Source organism: Hypanus sabinus, chromosome 7, assembly GCF_030144855.1.
Source record: "Hypanus sabinus isolate sHypSab1 chromosome 7, sHypSab1.hap1, whole genome shotgun sequence".
Lineage (NCBI taxonomy): Eukaryota > Metazoa > Chordata > Chondrichthyes > Myliobatiformes > Dasyatidae > Hypanus > Hypanus sabinus.
In genome coordinates, this window is record NC_082712.1 from 179,478,599 (window position 1) to 179,492,329 (window position 13,731).

Consider the following 13,731-nt stretch of genomic DNA (forward strand, 5'->3'; position numbering starts at 1 on the left):
CTGAATGGACAGTGAACCCATCAACACCATCTCTCTTTTTGAACTACTAATTTTATATATTTATATTTATTTCTTATTGTAATTTATAGATCTTATGTATTGCAATGTACTGCTGGCACAAAACAACAAACTTCACAACACATGCCAGAAGTATTAAACCTGGTTCTGCTCTCAGGCAGCGAGATCCCAACCCACAACACCCTCCAGAATACAGGAAAGGGTCAGGGGTCCATTCGGCCCATCCAGCCTGCTGAACTCTGCTGGCCTGTTCCCATTACCCAGATTCCAGAGTCACAGAGCAACACAGCACAGATACAGGCCATTCGGCCCAACCAATCCATACTGACCATGGACTGCAACAAATTCGAGATTGTTTAATGTCACTTCCCGTACACAAGTGTAAAGCAGAATAAAATAATTGTTACTTCAGATCCAATACAGCACAAAAAACACAATAAATTACATAAGATGGTATATATACATAAATTGATTGTATGTTTATAGTGATACTACACCCAGGAGTGTCTGTACATAAGGTGACTGATAGGAAATGATAAAGTAGTGGTGGTTGTGTTGAGGGGCGGGGGAGTGGGTTAGGGGGTGTCCCAATTCCTCTACTCAATGCCCTGATTCCTTTGTTGGCCTAATTATATTATTTTCTATATATCTTCACAACATCCAGTAGGAGTTTATTCAGTGAATACCGGCTCACAAGAGCAATCCCATTTGCCACAGACTTTCCTTGCACCCTCACCCGACGTTCCTGCCACATTCTCCTCACCCCTCCTCTGCTCACAACTTCGGGTCATGCCCAACCGTCGACCCCAATGCCGGTTCAGCACAGCAGGATCCCACAGACCCAGCCTCCCGAATCCCCGCTGGAAACGTCCGTTCCACCTGCTCCCAGCAACTCGCCAGTGATTCTCAAACCCCTCCTTTCATCCTCCCTCCTCGCCTCCCGAGCATGTGGCCGGTGGATCGCACCGACAGACGCTGTCCCTACCTGTCCCGAGGGTTCCCGCCATCCCTCCACCACTCGCCACTCACTTTGCCTCCGCGGAGCCGCGGCGGGTTTTATTCCGGGACCGCGGCTATTTTCAGAAAGTGAGGCAGAGCCGGGAGCGCAGCCGAACTTGGATTAACAGCGACACTATCCCAGTACAGGCAGATTAACAGCGACACTGACCCGGGTACAGGCAGAGGCCGGGGGCAGTGACAGTCAGAGGGTAACAGTGACCCGGGTGCGGACAGAGGCCGGGGTTAATGGCATGGAGGGGTAACAGTGACCCGGGTGCGGACAGAGGCCGGGGTTAATGGCATGGAGGGGTAACAGTGACCCGGGTGCGGACAGAGGCCGGGGTTAATGGCATGGAGGAGTAACAGTGACCCGGGTGCGGACAGAGGCCGGGGTTAATGGCATGGAGGGGTAACAGTGACCCCGGGTGCGGACAGAGGCCGGGGTTAATGGCATGGAGAGGGTAACACTGTCCCGGGTGCGGACAGAGGCGGGGGGTAATGGCATGGAGAGGTAACACTGTCCCGGGTGCGGACAGAGGCGGGGGGTAATGGCATGGAGGGGTAACAGTGACCCGGGTACGGACAGTCGGGAGTAATGGCATGGAGAGGGTAACCGTATCCCGGGAATGACAGTGCAGACTCAATGGACCGAATGGCTTAGTTCTGCTCCTATCTTATGGTTTTATGGGGGAAGGGCAGTGATGGCTGCACCCTGTACTTTAAGAAATTGTTGGAACCGAAGGTTTTCTGCGAAGGGTAATGGCCGAGAGTTATAGAACACTACAGCGCAGAAATAGGCTTTTCGCCCCATCCGGTCCGTGCCGAACAGTTATTCAGACTAGCCCATCGTCCTGCACCACAGCCCTCCATACCCCTCCCGTCCATGTACCTGTGTAAACTGCGCTCAGTGTTGAAATCAATCTCACATTCACCACTTGCGTCGGCAGCTCATTCCACACTCTCACCACCCTCTGAGTGAAGTTCCCTCCCACGTTCCTCTTAAATATTCACCTTTCACCCTTAACCCATGACCTCTAGTTCAAGTCTCACCTAACCTCAGTGGAAAAAGCCTGCTTGTATTTCGCATACCTAGACACTCGTCCGTTCGTTCGCACCCTCCCCGTCCCTAACAAACTCCATCTCGTCTTTCACCAGTTCTGCCTTGAAAACTCCAACCCCTCTGGTTACATTAAACTGTTTTCTCTTTCCACAGGCGCTGCTGTATTTTCCGGAGTTTTCCGGTGACCAACCATTTTAATTCCTATTCCCATTCTCGCTCCGACTTGTTGGTCCATGACCGCCTCTTCTGCCAGGATGAGGCCGCTGTCGGGTTGGAGGAGTGACACCTCACACTCTATCTGGGTAGCCTCCAGCCTGATGGTATGAACATCGATTTCTCCAACTTTCATTACTTTCCCTCCCCTCTTCCTCATTTTCCCACACTGGCCTCTCTCCTCGTCCGCTCGCCTGCCCGCTGGTGTCCCTCCTCCTCCGCTTCCTCCATGGTCCACTCTCCTCCTCCTTCACATGCCTTTACTTTTTCCACTCATCTGGCTTCACCCATCATCTTCCTACCCCACACCCCACCTTTCTATTCTGGCGCCTCTCCCTCCCGTTCCAGCCCTGATGAAGGGTCTCGGCCCGATACGTTGACTGTTTTTTCATTTCCATAGACTGCCGAGTTCCTCCAGCATTTTGCGTGTGTTGCTCTGGATTTCCAGCATCTACAGATTTCAGATATATTTGTCTCTATTTTTGTGTGTTGGGGCGTGGAGGCCCCGCCCGAGAAGGAACGTAGCATCACACCGCAATAACGCGCCCCCCGGGCCCGGAGAACCCGCAGGGGGCTCCGTCACACCTTCCTGCAACCGGTATAGTGCAGAAAGTCGGACAGGGTCGCCCCTCCCCAAAAATCAGAGGCCCGTTGGCACTTGTGTTTTTAAACGTAAACTCTCTCGTGTCAGGCAGGACGAGTTAATCCCTGGCAACGCATAAACCTTCACCCAACTCAAGGACACAGGGGTATCCTCTTCCAAAACCCTCACAGAGCCCACCCTGAGGGAGCCTGTAGCCATGGGCGGGTTTCCGAGGGTCGTGGGTTGTTGGGTCCGCTGGGCTACAGGTCAGGTCTTACCTGTTCGCCAGGAATCCCGTGCAAACTGCAGCGGCGCTGGGTGTGGCCTCCGTACGGCCGGAAAATGTCTTCAAGCCCCAACCACATTCCGCGAATGTCTGAGAGCTATGGGCCGTGCTCGGAACAAGGCCCAGGGAGAAGATATCGATCGTGAATTTTTAAAACAATTCAGTGGATCAGATGACGGGCCACATTTGGAGCAGTTAGTATCCATTAGTGAACACGCAGCCAAGAGCCCCATACACTACCGTCCCCAGGGGCCCGAGCATTGTGTAGGACTTGCAGAGGCCCGACTGCTGATACTGGAGGCAATGGTGTTACACTCAATCCCAGAACTGACCCTCCCTCAGTACCACCCCTCCCACAGTGTGACCCTCCCAAAATACTACCCCTCCCACAGTGACCCTCCCTCAGTACCACCCCTCCCACAGTGTGACCCTCTCTCAGTACCACCCCTCCCACAGTGTGACTCTCCCTCAGTACCATCCCTCCCACAGTGTGACTCTCCCTCAGTACCATCCCTCCCACAGTGTGACTCTCCCTCAGTACCACCCCTCCCACAGTGTGACCCTCCCTCAGTACCACCCTTCCCACATTATGACTCTCCCTCAATACTACCCCTCCCATAGTGTGACCCTCCCTCAGTACCACCCCTCCCACATTATGACCCTCCTTCAATACCACCCCCCCCAGTGTGACCCTCCCTCAGTACCACCCTTCCCACATTATGACTCTCCCTCAATACTACCCCTCCCACAGTGTGACCCTCCCTCAGTATCATCCCTCCCAGTGTGACCCTCCCTCAGTACCACCCCTCCCACATTATGACCCTCCTTCAATACCACCCCCCCCACAGTGTGACCCTCCCTTAGTCCCAGGTCCCAGGTTTGGTCCCAGGTCTGAACTCTCCTCGTTACTGAGTTCCACTTCCAGGTGTCCGTGGAGAGACCGAACAGCAGAGGCCACCACGCCCCCCCACCCCCCCAGTACAATTATATAGGATGATGCATCACTGACTGGTAACAAATGTGCCTCTCACTACAGTGTCTCCAGTTTAACTTCGTTTAGTTTATCAGCATTGAACCATACATATGTATACCACCAAACGAAACATCATTCCTCTGGACCAAGGTGCATGTACTGTAACACACAACACGTAAAGTAACATTACACAAATAATCAGGTGCATTTACGACACATTAAAAAACAAATAGTATAATGTTCCTGACGTGGTGAGACCTGGGTGGTGGCCAGAGTTCAGTCGCCTCACGGTGTGGGGGAAGGTGCTCTTTCTCTTCCTAACAGTTCTTGTCCGAATCCTGCCTGATGGTAGGGGGTCAAAGAGATTGTTGGATGGTTGGGAGGGATCTTTGACAGGGCCATGCGTACACAGTGCTCCTGATAAGTATCTAATGGGTGGAAGGGAAACCCCAATGATCCTCTCAGCAATCCTTTGCAGTGTCCTGCGATCAAGTGCCTTCAGATTCCTGGACCAGACGGTGTTGCAGATGGACACTCGCAATGGTGCCCCTGCTCCCTGGGCAGGGATTCCTGTAATGTTCACCCCTCGGTAGCTCTGCACCACCTGCTGACAGAGTGGTACCAGTAACCAGCGACATCACAGGAGTTGGCAGTCAGCATTGAACTCAATGTAGGTCGGCCTTAGGGGCTCCAGCTTTGGGCTTTACTCCTGAAGCCTTCCCCTTGAGTGGGTATAGCCAAAAAGCAGCGGGGTTTCAGATCGAAGCTTTCCTTCTCCCAGGCGAAATGCCAGCACGGCTGACACACCCCATCTGCCCAACCAGGAATTCAGCGGTAATTGCCACCCCTCCCCCCCAACAGTTTTGAACTCACTTTCTGAGGCACCGCAAAACACAGTGTCTGCTTTCTTCTCCACAGATGCTGCCTCACCTGCCTAGTGCCCCGACACTCTCTGTTTTCGTGTCAGAAGTCCAGCATCTGCACGTTTTGAGTGAGGGAGAAGGATGTGGCCCTCAAGTGTGGGAGAGAAACCGCTGTTCTGTATATGCATGGAGGAAAGTTTGTGGGTTTCAACAGCTCTGAAGATCTGTCAAGGGCCCAACATATTGATGTAATCACAAACAAGGTATAAAACTGTAAGACCATGAGGCAAAGGAGCAGAATTAGGCCATTTGGCCCATCGACTTTGCTCTGACATTTCATTATGCTGATCCATTTTGCCTCTCAGTTCCAATCTCCTGCCTTCTCCCCGTATCCCTTTATGCTCTGACCATTCAAAAATATATCAAACTCTGTCTTAAACATACATAAAGACTTGGCCTCCACAGCTGCCTGTGGCAAATAATTGCACAGATTCACCACCCCCGGCTAAAGAAATTCCTCCTCATCTCCTTTTTAAAAGGATACCCACCTATTCTGAGGCTGTCCCCTCTGGTCTTAGACTCTTCCACCGTGGGAAACATCCTCTCCACATCCACTCTGTCAAGGCCTTTCACCAATCGATAGGTTTCAATGAGGTCACCCCTCATTCCTCTGAATTCTAGTGAATACAGGCCCAGAGCCATCAGACACTCTTTATATGACAAGTCATTCAATCCTGGAATCATTTTCATGAACCTCCTTTGAACCCTCTCCAGATTCAGCACATCCTTCCAAACCTGGTCACAATACTTAAAATGAGGTGCTTTATAAATTCTCAATATCACATCCTTGCTTTTATATTCCAGTCCTCCTGAAAAAAATGCTAACATCGCATTTGCCTTCCGCACCACAGACTCAACCTGCAAATTAACCTTCAAGGAATCCTGTACAAGAACTCCCAAGTCCCCTTGCATCTCAGCTTTTTGTATTTTCTCTCTATTTAGAAAAATAGTCATCCCTTTCATTTCTTCTACCTACAGAATGTGCATGACCATACACTTCCTGACACTGTCTTCCATCTGTCATTTATTTGTCTATTCTCCTAATCTGTTTAAGTCCTTCTGTAACTCCTCTACTTCTACTAAACTACTTGCCCCTTCACTTATCTTTGTATCATCTGCAAACTTTGCAACAAAGACATCAATTCTATCATCCAAATCATTGACATATAATATAAAAAAATTAATCCAACACAGACCCCTGTGGAACATCACTAGTCACCCGCAACCAACCAGAAAAAGGATCTCTTTATTCCCACTCTTTGCCTTCTGCCAATCAGCCACTGCTTTATCCATGCTACAGTCTTTCCCGTAATACCATGGAGTCATAGCTTGGTAAGCAGCCTCATGCATAGCACCTTGTTCAAAAGTCTTCTGAAAATACAACTACACATCAACCAATTCTCCATTGTCTATCCCACTTGTTATTTCTACAAAGAATTCCAACAGATTTGTCAGGCAAGATTTTCTTTTGAGGAAACCATGCTGACTGTGACCTATTTTATCATGTGACTCCAAGTACCCTGAGACTATTGAAGAAACTTATGGTATCCTCTTTAATATTTTTGGCTAGCTTACCTTCGTGTTCCATCTCTACCTTCCTAATGACTTTTTTTAGTTGTCTTCTGTTGGTGTTTAAAAGCTTTCCAATCCTCTAACTTCCTGCTAATTTTTTGCTCTATTATATGCCCTCTCTTTGGCTTTTATATTGGCTTTGTTCTTTTCCAATCAATTCTGGCCAGCTCATCTCTCATGCCTCTGTAATTCTCTTTACTTCACTGTAATACCGATACATCTGACTTTAGCTTCTCCTTAAAATTCAGGGTGAATTCATATTATGATCACTTTCCCCTCAGGGTTCTTTTACCTTGATCTCTCTAATCAATTCCGGTTCATTGCACAACACCCAATCCAGAATAGGTGATCCTCTAGCGGGCTCAACCACGAGCTGCTCCAAAAAGCCATCTCGTAGGCACTCTAGAGGATCTCCCCTCCCGGAATCCAGCAGCAAGCTGATTTTCCCAATCAACCTGCATATTGAAATCCCCCATGACTATTGTAACATTGTCCTTTCAGCATGCATTTCCTATCTCCTGTTGTAATTCATAGACTGCATCCTTAGTACTGTTTGGATGTCTGTAGATAACTCTTATCAGGGTCTTGTTACCCTTAGTTCTATCCACAATGACCCTTTATCAGGATTCACAATCTACCTTGTTATGATCTTGCACTTTATTCAGAATCAGATTTACTATCACCGGCATGTGTCGTGAAATTTGTTAACTTAGCAGCAGCAATTCAATGAACTACATAATATACTATAGAAGAGAAACAATAATAATAATAAGTAAGTCAATTACACTATATGTTTATTAATAGATTAAAATCATTTAAAAAAGAAATAATACATATTTAAAAAGTGAGGTTGTGTTCATGGGTTCAATGTCCATTTAGGAATCGGATGGCAGAGGGGAAGAAGCTGTTCCTGAATCGCTGAGTGTGTGCCTTCAGGCTTCTGTACCTCCTACCTGATGGTAACTGTGAGAAAAGGGCATGCCCTGGGTGCTGGAGGTCCTTAATAATGGACGCTGCCTTTCTAAGACACCGCTTCCTAAAGATGTCCTGGGTACTTTGTAGGCTAGTGCCCAAGATGGAGCTGACTAGATTTACAACCTCTGCAGCTTCTTTCGGTCCCCCGCATACTAAACCGTTACTTTGAACTTTGATATTGTGGATTAGAATGAGTGAATATTCAGGGAGAAGACTACAGGGAGACATATTTCAGCAGCATCATTCAGTTCCAGAATCAGATATCAAGAACTAATTTCTCTGCAGTTTTATACCTTCCCAGCTATAGGCCACCTCTGCGACTGGACTGGGATGGCAGTGACTAAGCGAATGTAATTCTCCTTCTTCACCTCCACCACTTCATGTCAGTACATGCTCATGTGATCAGACCCATCAGGGAGAAACGACCAGGCAATGCTCCAGTCAAAGTCACGTCACCAATCTAAAGATAACATTGTGGGTGAGACTGGATCAACAGGTTGTGTAAACTGAGAACTCAGCCCCAGCACGATAGTCCCAGGGATGATGGTTCCAGTCCCAATCAGAGGCACAAGCCACAGAGTCCAACTGGCCCAGTTCCTCACAGGATAAGCCCTCCCCACCAATGAGCTCATCTACATGAAATGCTGACACAGGAAAGCAGCATCCATCATCAGGGACCCCCACCATCTAGGCCATGCTCTCTTAGAAACATAGAAAACCTACAGCTCAATACAGGCCCTTCGGCCCACAAAGTTGTGCGGAACATGTCCCTACCTCTCTTCTCATTGCTGCCATCAGGAAAGAGGTACAGGAGCCTCAGGTCTCACATCACCGGGTCAGGAACAGTTATTACCCCTCAACCTTCAGGCTATTGAACCAGAGGAAAGAACTTCACTCGCCACAACACTGAACCATTCCCACAACCTATGGACTCACTTTCAAGGACTCTTCATCTCATGTCCTCGATATTTATTGCATATTGATTATTATTTTGTATTTGCAGTTTGTTGTCTGTCTTGTCACGTGTTTTCATCGATTCCATTGTTTCTTTGTACTTAGACCATAACACCATAAAATATAGGGGCAGAATGAGGCCATTTGGCCCATCTTGACTGTTCCATTTTCCCTCTCACCCTCAATCTCCTGCCTTCTTGCCCTGACTAATAAAGGATCTATTAAACTCTGCCTTAAATAGACACAATAGCTTGGCCTTCAAAGCTGCTTATGACAACAAATTCCACAGATTCACCATAAGATAGGTTCCTGATCTCATGATCTTACACTTTTTTGTTCAGCTGTCTGAATATTGCGCTTTCAACAAATTTGTTGGAGTTCTTTGAGGACATAACATATAGGGTAGATAAAGGGGAACCAGTGGATGTGGTGTATTTGGACTTCCAAAAGGCATTTGACAAGGTGCCATACCAAAGATTATTACTTAAAGTAAAAAAATCATGGGATTGGGGATAATATTCTGGCATGGGTGGAGGATTGGCTTTCTAACAGAAAACAGAGAGTTGGGATAAATGGTTTATTCTCAGACTGGCAGTTGGTGACTAGTGGTGTTCCGCAGGGGTCGGTGTTGGGACCCCAACTCTTTAAAATCTATATTAATGATTTGGAGAAAGGGATTAAGTGCAACGTATCGAAGTTTGCTGATGACACAAAGATGGGAGGGAGTGTAATGAGTGCAGAGGACATTGAAACCCTGCAGGGGGACATAGATAGGCTGAATGATTGGGCAGACATTTGGCAGATGAAATATAATACTGACAAGTGTGAGGTCTTGCACTTTGGCAGGAAAAATAATAGAGCAAGTTATTATCTAAATGGAGAGAAACTGGAAAGTGCTTCTGTGCAAAGGGATCTGGGGGTCCTGGTGCAGGAAAACACAAAAAGTTAATATGCAAGTGCAGCAGGTGGTCAAGAAGGCCAATGGAATGCTGGCTTTTATTGCTAGGGGGATGGAGTATAAGAACAGGGAGGTCTTACTGCAGTTGTACTGGGTATTGGTGAGACCACACCTGGAGTACTGCGTGCAGTTCTGGTGTCCATATTTAAGAAAGGACATATTGGCTCTCAAGGCAGTGCAGAGAAGGTTCACTAGGTTTATTCCGGGGATGGGTGGGTTGATGTATGATGAGAGGTTGAGTAGATTGGGACTCTACTCATTGGAGTTCCGAAGAATGAGAGGCGATCTTATTGAAACATATAAGATTGTGAAGGGGCTTGATTGGGTGGATGCAGGGAGAATGTTCCCAATGATGGGTGAAACTAGGACTAGGAGGCATAATCTTAAAATAAGGGGATGCTGTTCCAGGACTGAGATGAGGAGAAATTTCTTCACTCAGAGGGTAGAGGGGCTGTGGAATTTACTGCCCCAGAGAGCTGTGGAAGCTACTACACTCAATAAATTCAAAACGGAGATAGGCATTTTCCTGGATAAAAATGGCATTAGGGGATACGGTGAGCGAGCAGGTAAGTGGACATGAGGCTAGGTTTAGATCAGCCATGTGATCTCCTGGACCAGTTTTCGATAGCCTAGATGGGTCGGAGAGGAATTTTCCAGATTTTTTCTCCTCAATTGGCAAATCGTTTTTTTTTCCCCGGGTGATCACATGGGTTTGGGCGGGATGAATAATAAAATAAAATGGGCGGCATGGTGCCCTGTTGGTTGGCACTGTTGCCTTGTGGGATTCAGTGAAAACTAGAGTTAAGATTGGATCAGCCATGATCTTGTTGAATGGTGGAGCAGGCTTGAGGGGCCGATTGGCCTACTCCTGCTCCTATCTCTTATGTTCTTATGTTTCTCATGGCTGTTATTTTACTCTGCATTCTGTTATTGTTTCAGCTCAATGCACTGTGTAATATCTGATCTGTATGGACAGTATGCAAGGTAAACATCGATGCCTGTGACCACCACCCCGTTCCAATGCACATTAACGGGTACGGGTGGGGATGCAAACACAGTCCGCGCTGACCTTGAATAAGGAAATGGGAAATGGTGGAAGGGGAGTGGTTAAGTCTAAGTGGTCAGGTGATTGGTGAGCAATGCACACAAAATTCTGGAGGAACTCAGCAGGTCAGGCAGCATCTATGGAAAGTATTACAGTCAATGTTTCAGGCAGAGACCCTTCATTAAGGGAGCGGTGAGGGGGAAGGTGGGTGGGTGGGAGCATGGGGATGACGTGAAAAGTTGGGAGAGGATAGGCGGAAGAGATAGAGAGATGAAGAAGCAATAAAGATCTTCCTCAGGGATAGAATTCCCCTTACTCTTACCTATAATCCCACAAATGTCTGCATCTTCCTTGGTCTTCAACAGGATCCTACCACCAATCACACCTTTACCTCCCCAACCTCCCACCCTCCATTTCCCGCAGGGCTCACTCTCTCCGATTCACTTGTCCTTTCACCCCTTCGCACTAATCTCCTTCCTGGCTCTGAACCCAGCAGGCGGCCGAAGTGCTACATCTGCCCATTCAGGGCCCCAACAGTCCTTTGGGGCGAGGTAACACCTCACCTGCCAATCTGCTGGGATCGTTGATTGTGTCTGGTGCTCCCGCTGTGACCAGTTGTAGATTTGGGGGCCGCTTCACCGAGCACCTTCGCTCAGGTTTTGGCTGGTCATCATCCATTTTAGCTCTACTTTCCATTCCCACTCCAACGTGCTGGTCCAGGGCCTCCTCACCTGCCATGATGAGGCTACGGTCAGGGTGGAGGAGCAACACCTCATATCTGACTGGGTAGCCTCCAACCTGATGGCATGAACATTGATTTCTTCAACTTCTCCCATTTTCCATTTTGGTTCTCCCCTCACCCCTTCCCATCTCCTCACCTGCCCATCAGGATCAGAACCAGGCATAATATCACTGGCTTATGTTGTGAAATTTGCCATTTGGTGGCAGTACAGTGCAATACATGGCAATAACAATTACATTAAGAAATATACCTAAGTGAAAAGTAGTGCAATTGTATCACTGAGCAAGTGTTCATGGGTTCATTGTCCATTCAGCTGTCTCCCTCTCCCATGGTCCACTCTCCTATCTAATCAGATCCCTTTCTCTTTAGCCCATTATCTCTTCCACCTATTGCCTCCCAGCTTCTTACTTCACCCCACCCCCAACCACCCAGACTCCTCCTTACTTGATCTCAACTATCACTTCCTAGTTTACCCGCCATCTCATTCTGGCCCCTGTCCCCTTCCTTTCCCATCCTGATGAAGGGTCCAGGACTGAAATATCTGCTGTTTATTTGCCACCATAGAAGCTGCTTGATCTACTGAGTTCCTGCAGCATTTTGTATGTGTTGCAATAGTTTATCTAAAGCTCTGGTCTCCTATCTCCATGAGAGAAAGCCTATTTATATCCCCCATTCCTCTGCACTGGCCACTGGGAGAGGAAGGCTGAGGTGATAACTCTGACCTCCTGTGTGGAGAAGGCCGGACAGCCTGCCTGAATGCCTGAGACATTATCGGTGGCAAGAATAGAATAGTGATGCAGAAATGTGTGACTGCTCACGACAGGTTTGGTTTTAGAACATTACTTTAGTTATCACTGGCTGTATGAATCTCCACATTACAAACCATAGAGCCAGAGAGCACTGGAGCATGGAAACGGGCCTTTCAGCCCATTTACTCCATGGCAAACTATTAATCTGCCTAGTCCTATCAACGTGCCCCCAGACTATAGCCCTCCATACCCTTCCCAAAATTTCTCTTAAATGTTGAAATCAAACCTGCATCCACCACTTGCGCTGACAGCTCGTTCCATGTTCTCACCTCACTCATACTCCCTTTAAACACTTCACCTTTCACCCTTAACCCATGACCCCTAATTCTAGTCCCCCGTCCCCCCGCCAACCTCAGTGGAAAAAGCCTGCTTGCATTTACCCTATCTATACCCTCACAATGTTGTATGCCTATAACAAATCTTCCCTCATTCTCCTGCACTCCAGGGAATAAAGTCCTAACCTATTCAACCTCCAGTCCTAGCACATCCTTGTAAATTATCTCTAAAGACTTTCAATCTTTTGTGTAGGTGACCAGAACTGCACACAGAGTGAGTAACGATGTGCAGTTAACAAGGAGAGGCCACTGTCTGCCTCCATTGTATTCCACGTGTATTTCACCTCCAACACACAGGTCCCGAGGGAGCTGGAGGCCCATCATGAAAGGGTAGTCCTCAAAAAAAATACTGCAAATCTGAAATTAAAACAGAAAATGCTATAAACTCAGAACATCACCAAGGTCCACCAACACTGAGTACATCGATACAGAGCGCTGTCACAGAAAAGCAGCCTCAATCATCGGGGACCCCACCAGCCAAGCCATGCTCTTTTCTCACTGCTGCCATCAGAAAGAAGGTACAGGAGCCTCAAGGCAGCATCACTAGGCTCAGGAACAGTTACTACCCCTGAATCACCAGGTTCTTGAACGAGAGGAGATAACTTCACTCACTCCAACACTGAACTGTTTCCACAACCTACAGACTCACTCTCAGGGAATCCATCTCGCATTCTCAATATTATTTATTTATTGTGTTTATTTATTATTTATTTATAGTTTGTCTCTGGTTGTTTGCCAGTCTTTGTGTGCAGCTTTTCATTAATTCTGTTGTATTTTTTGTTCTGCTGTGAACACCTGCAAGAAAATAAATCTCAGGGTGACACATACATGCTTTGACAGTGATTACTTTGAACTTTGATGTGTAGAGGGAGAAACCAGGTGGATGTTTTGGGTTGCACAGCCATTGGTGAGAATTCCTTGGTGGTACAGGTGGGACAATGACCCACCTGCACTGAAGGACAGTAACCATTATCCCACACTTTCAGATGGGCCGATAAGGGCATAGTTCGCTGTCTGGAACAGCAGCATTCCTGGGAAAAATCTGACGGCTTGAGGTCAACCACTACTGAACACAGTTGCAATATAGTGTCAGAGGCAGGTGCGTACTCCTGTCTCCAGAACCCTCCACCCAGCCCAACCCAAAAATCTGAGTACACTCACAGGTCGTCTCTGTCTTCATTTCACCCATTACAGCCCGTGACACCGCCCATCGTACTCAAGTAGGTCTGCATCTTTGAATTAAACAGCTGATTGGGTGATGGGCAATCCTCTAACAAACCTTCCTA

The 13,731-nt window shown here is 47.7% G+C and overlaps 1 protein-coding gene and 1 long non-coding RNA gene across 6 annotated transcripts in view; one reads left to right on the forward strand and one right to left on the reverse strand.

Annotated features, from left to right (window-relative positions):
• LOC132397439 (AMP deaminase 3-like) overlaps positions 1–3,284 on the reverse strand; it is an 82,544-nt gene extending 79,260 nt beyond the window's left edge. For 3 of the 4 annotated variants that reach the window (XR_009513379.1, XM_059976235.1, XM_059976232.1), the window contains exon 1: positions 3,152–3,284. The gene's annotated coding sequence lies outside the window, so the exon portion shown is untranslated. Of the gene's footprint in view, positions 1–1,906; positions 1,999–3,151 lie in introns of those variants that run through there. The other variant, XM_059976234.1, reaches the window with a different exon arrangement.
• On the forward strand, positions 2,079–13,272 carry LOC132397442 (uncharacterized). 2 transcript variants are annotated; one of them, XR_009513381.1, is made up of 2 exons: positions 2,079–2,397; positions 5,051–13,272. It is a non-coding gene; the product is annotated as an uncharacterized LOC132397442 (long non-coding RNA). The 2 variants fall into 2 exon arrangements; XR_009513382.1 differs by lacking the exon at positions 2,079–2,397 and adding an exon at positions 3,228–3,353.
• Positions 13,273–13,731: the final 459 nt, after the last annotated feature.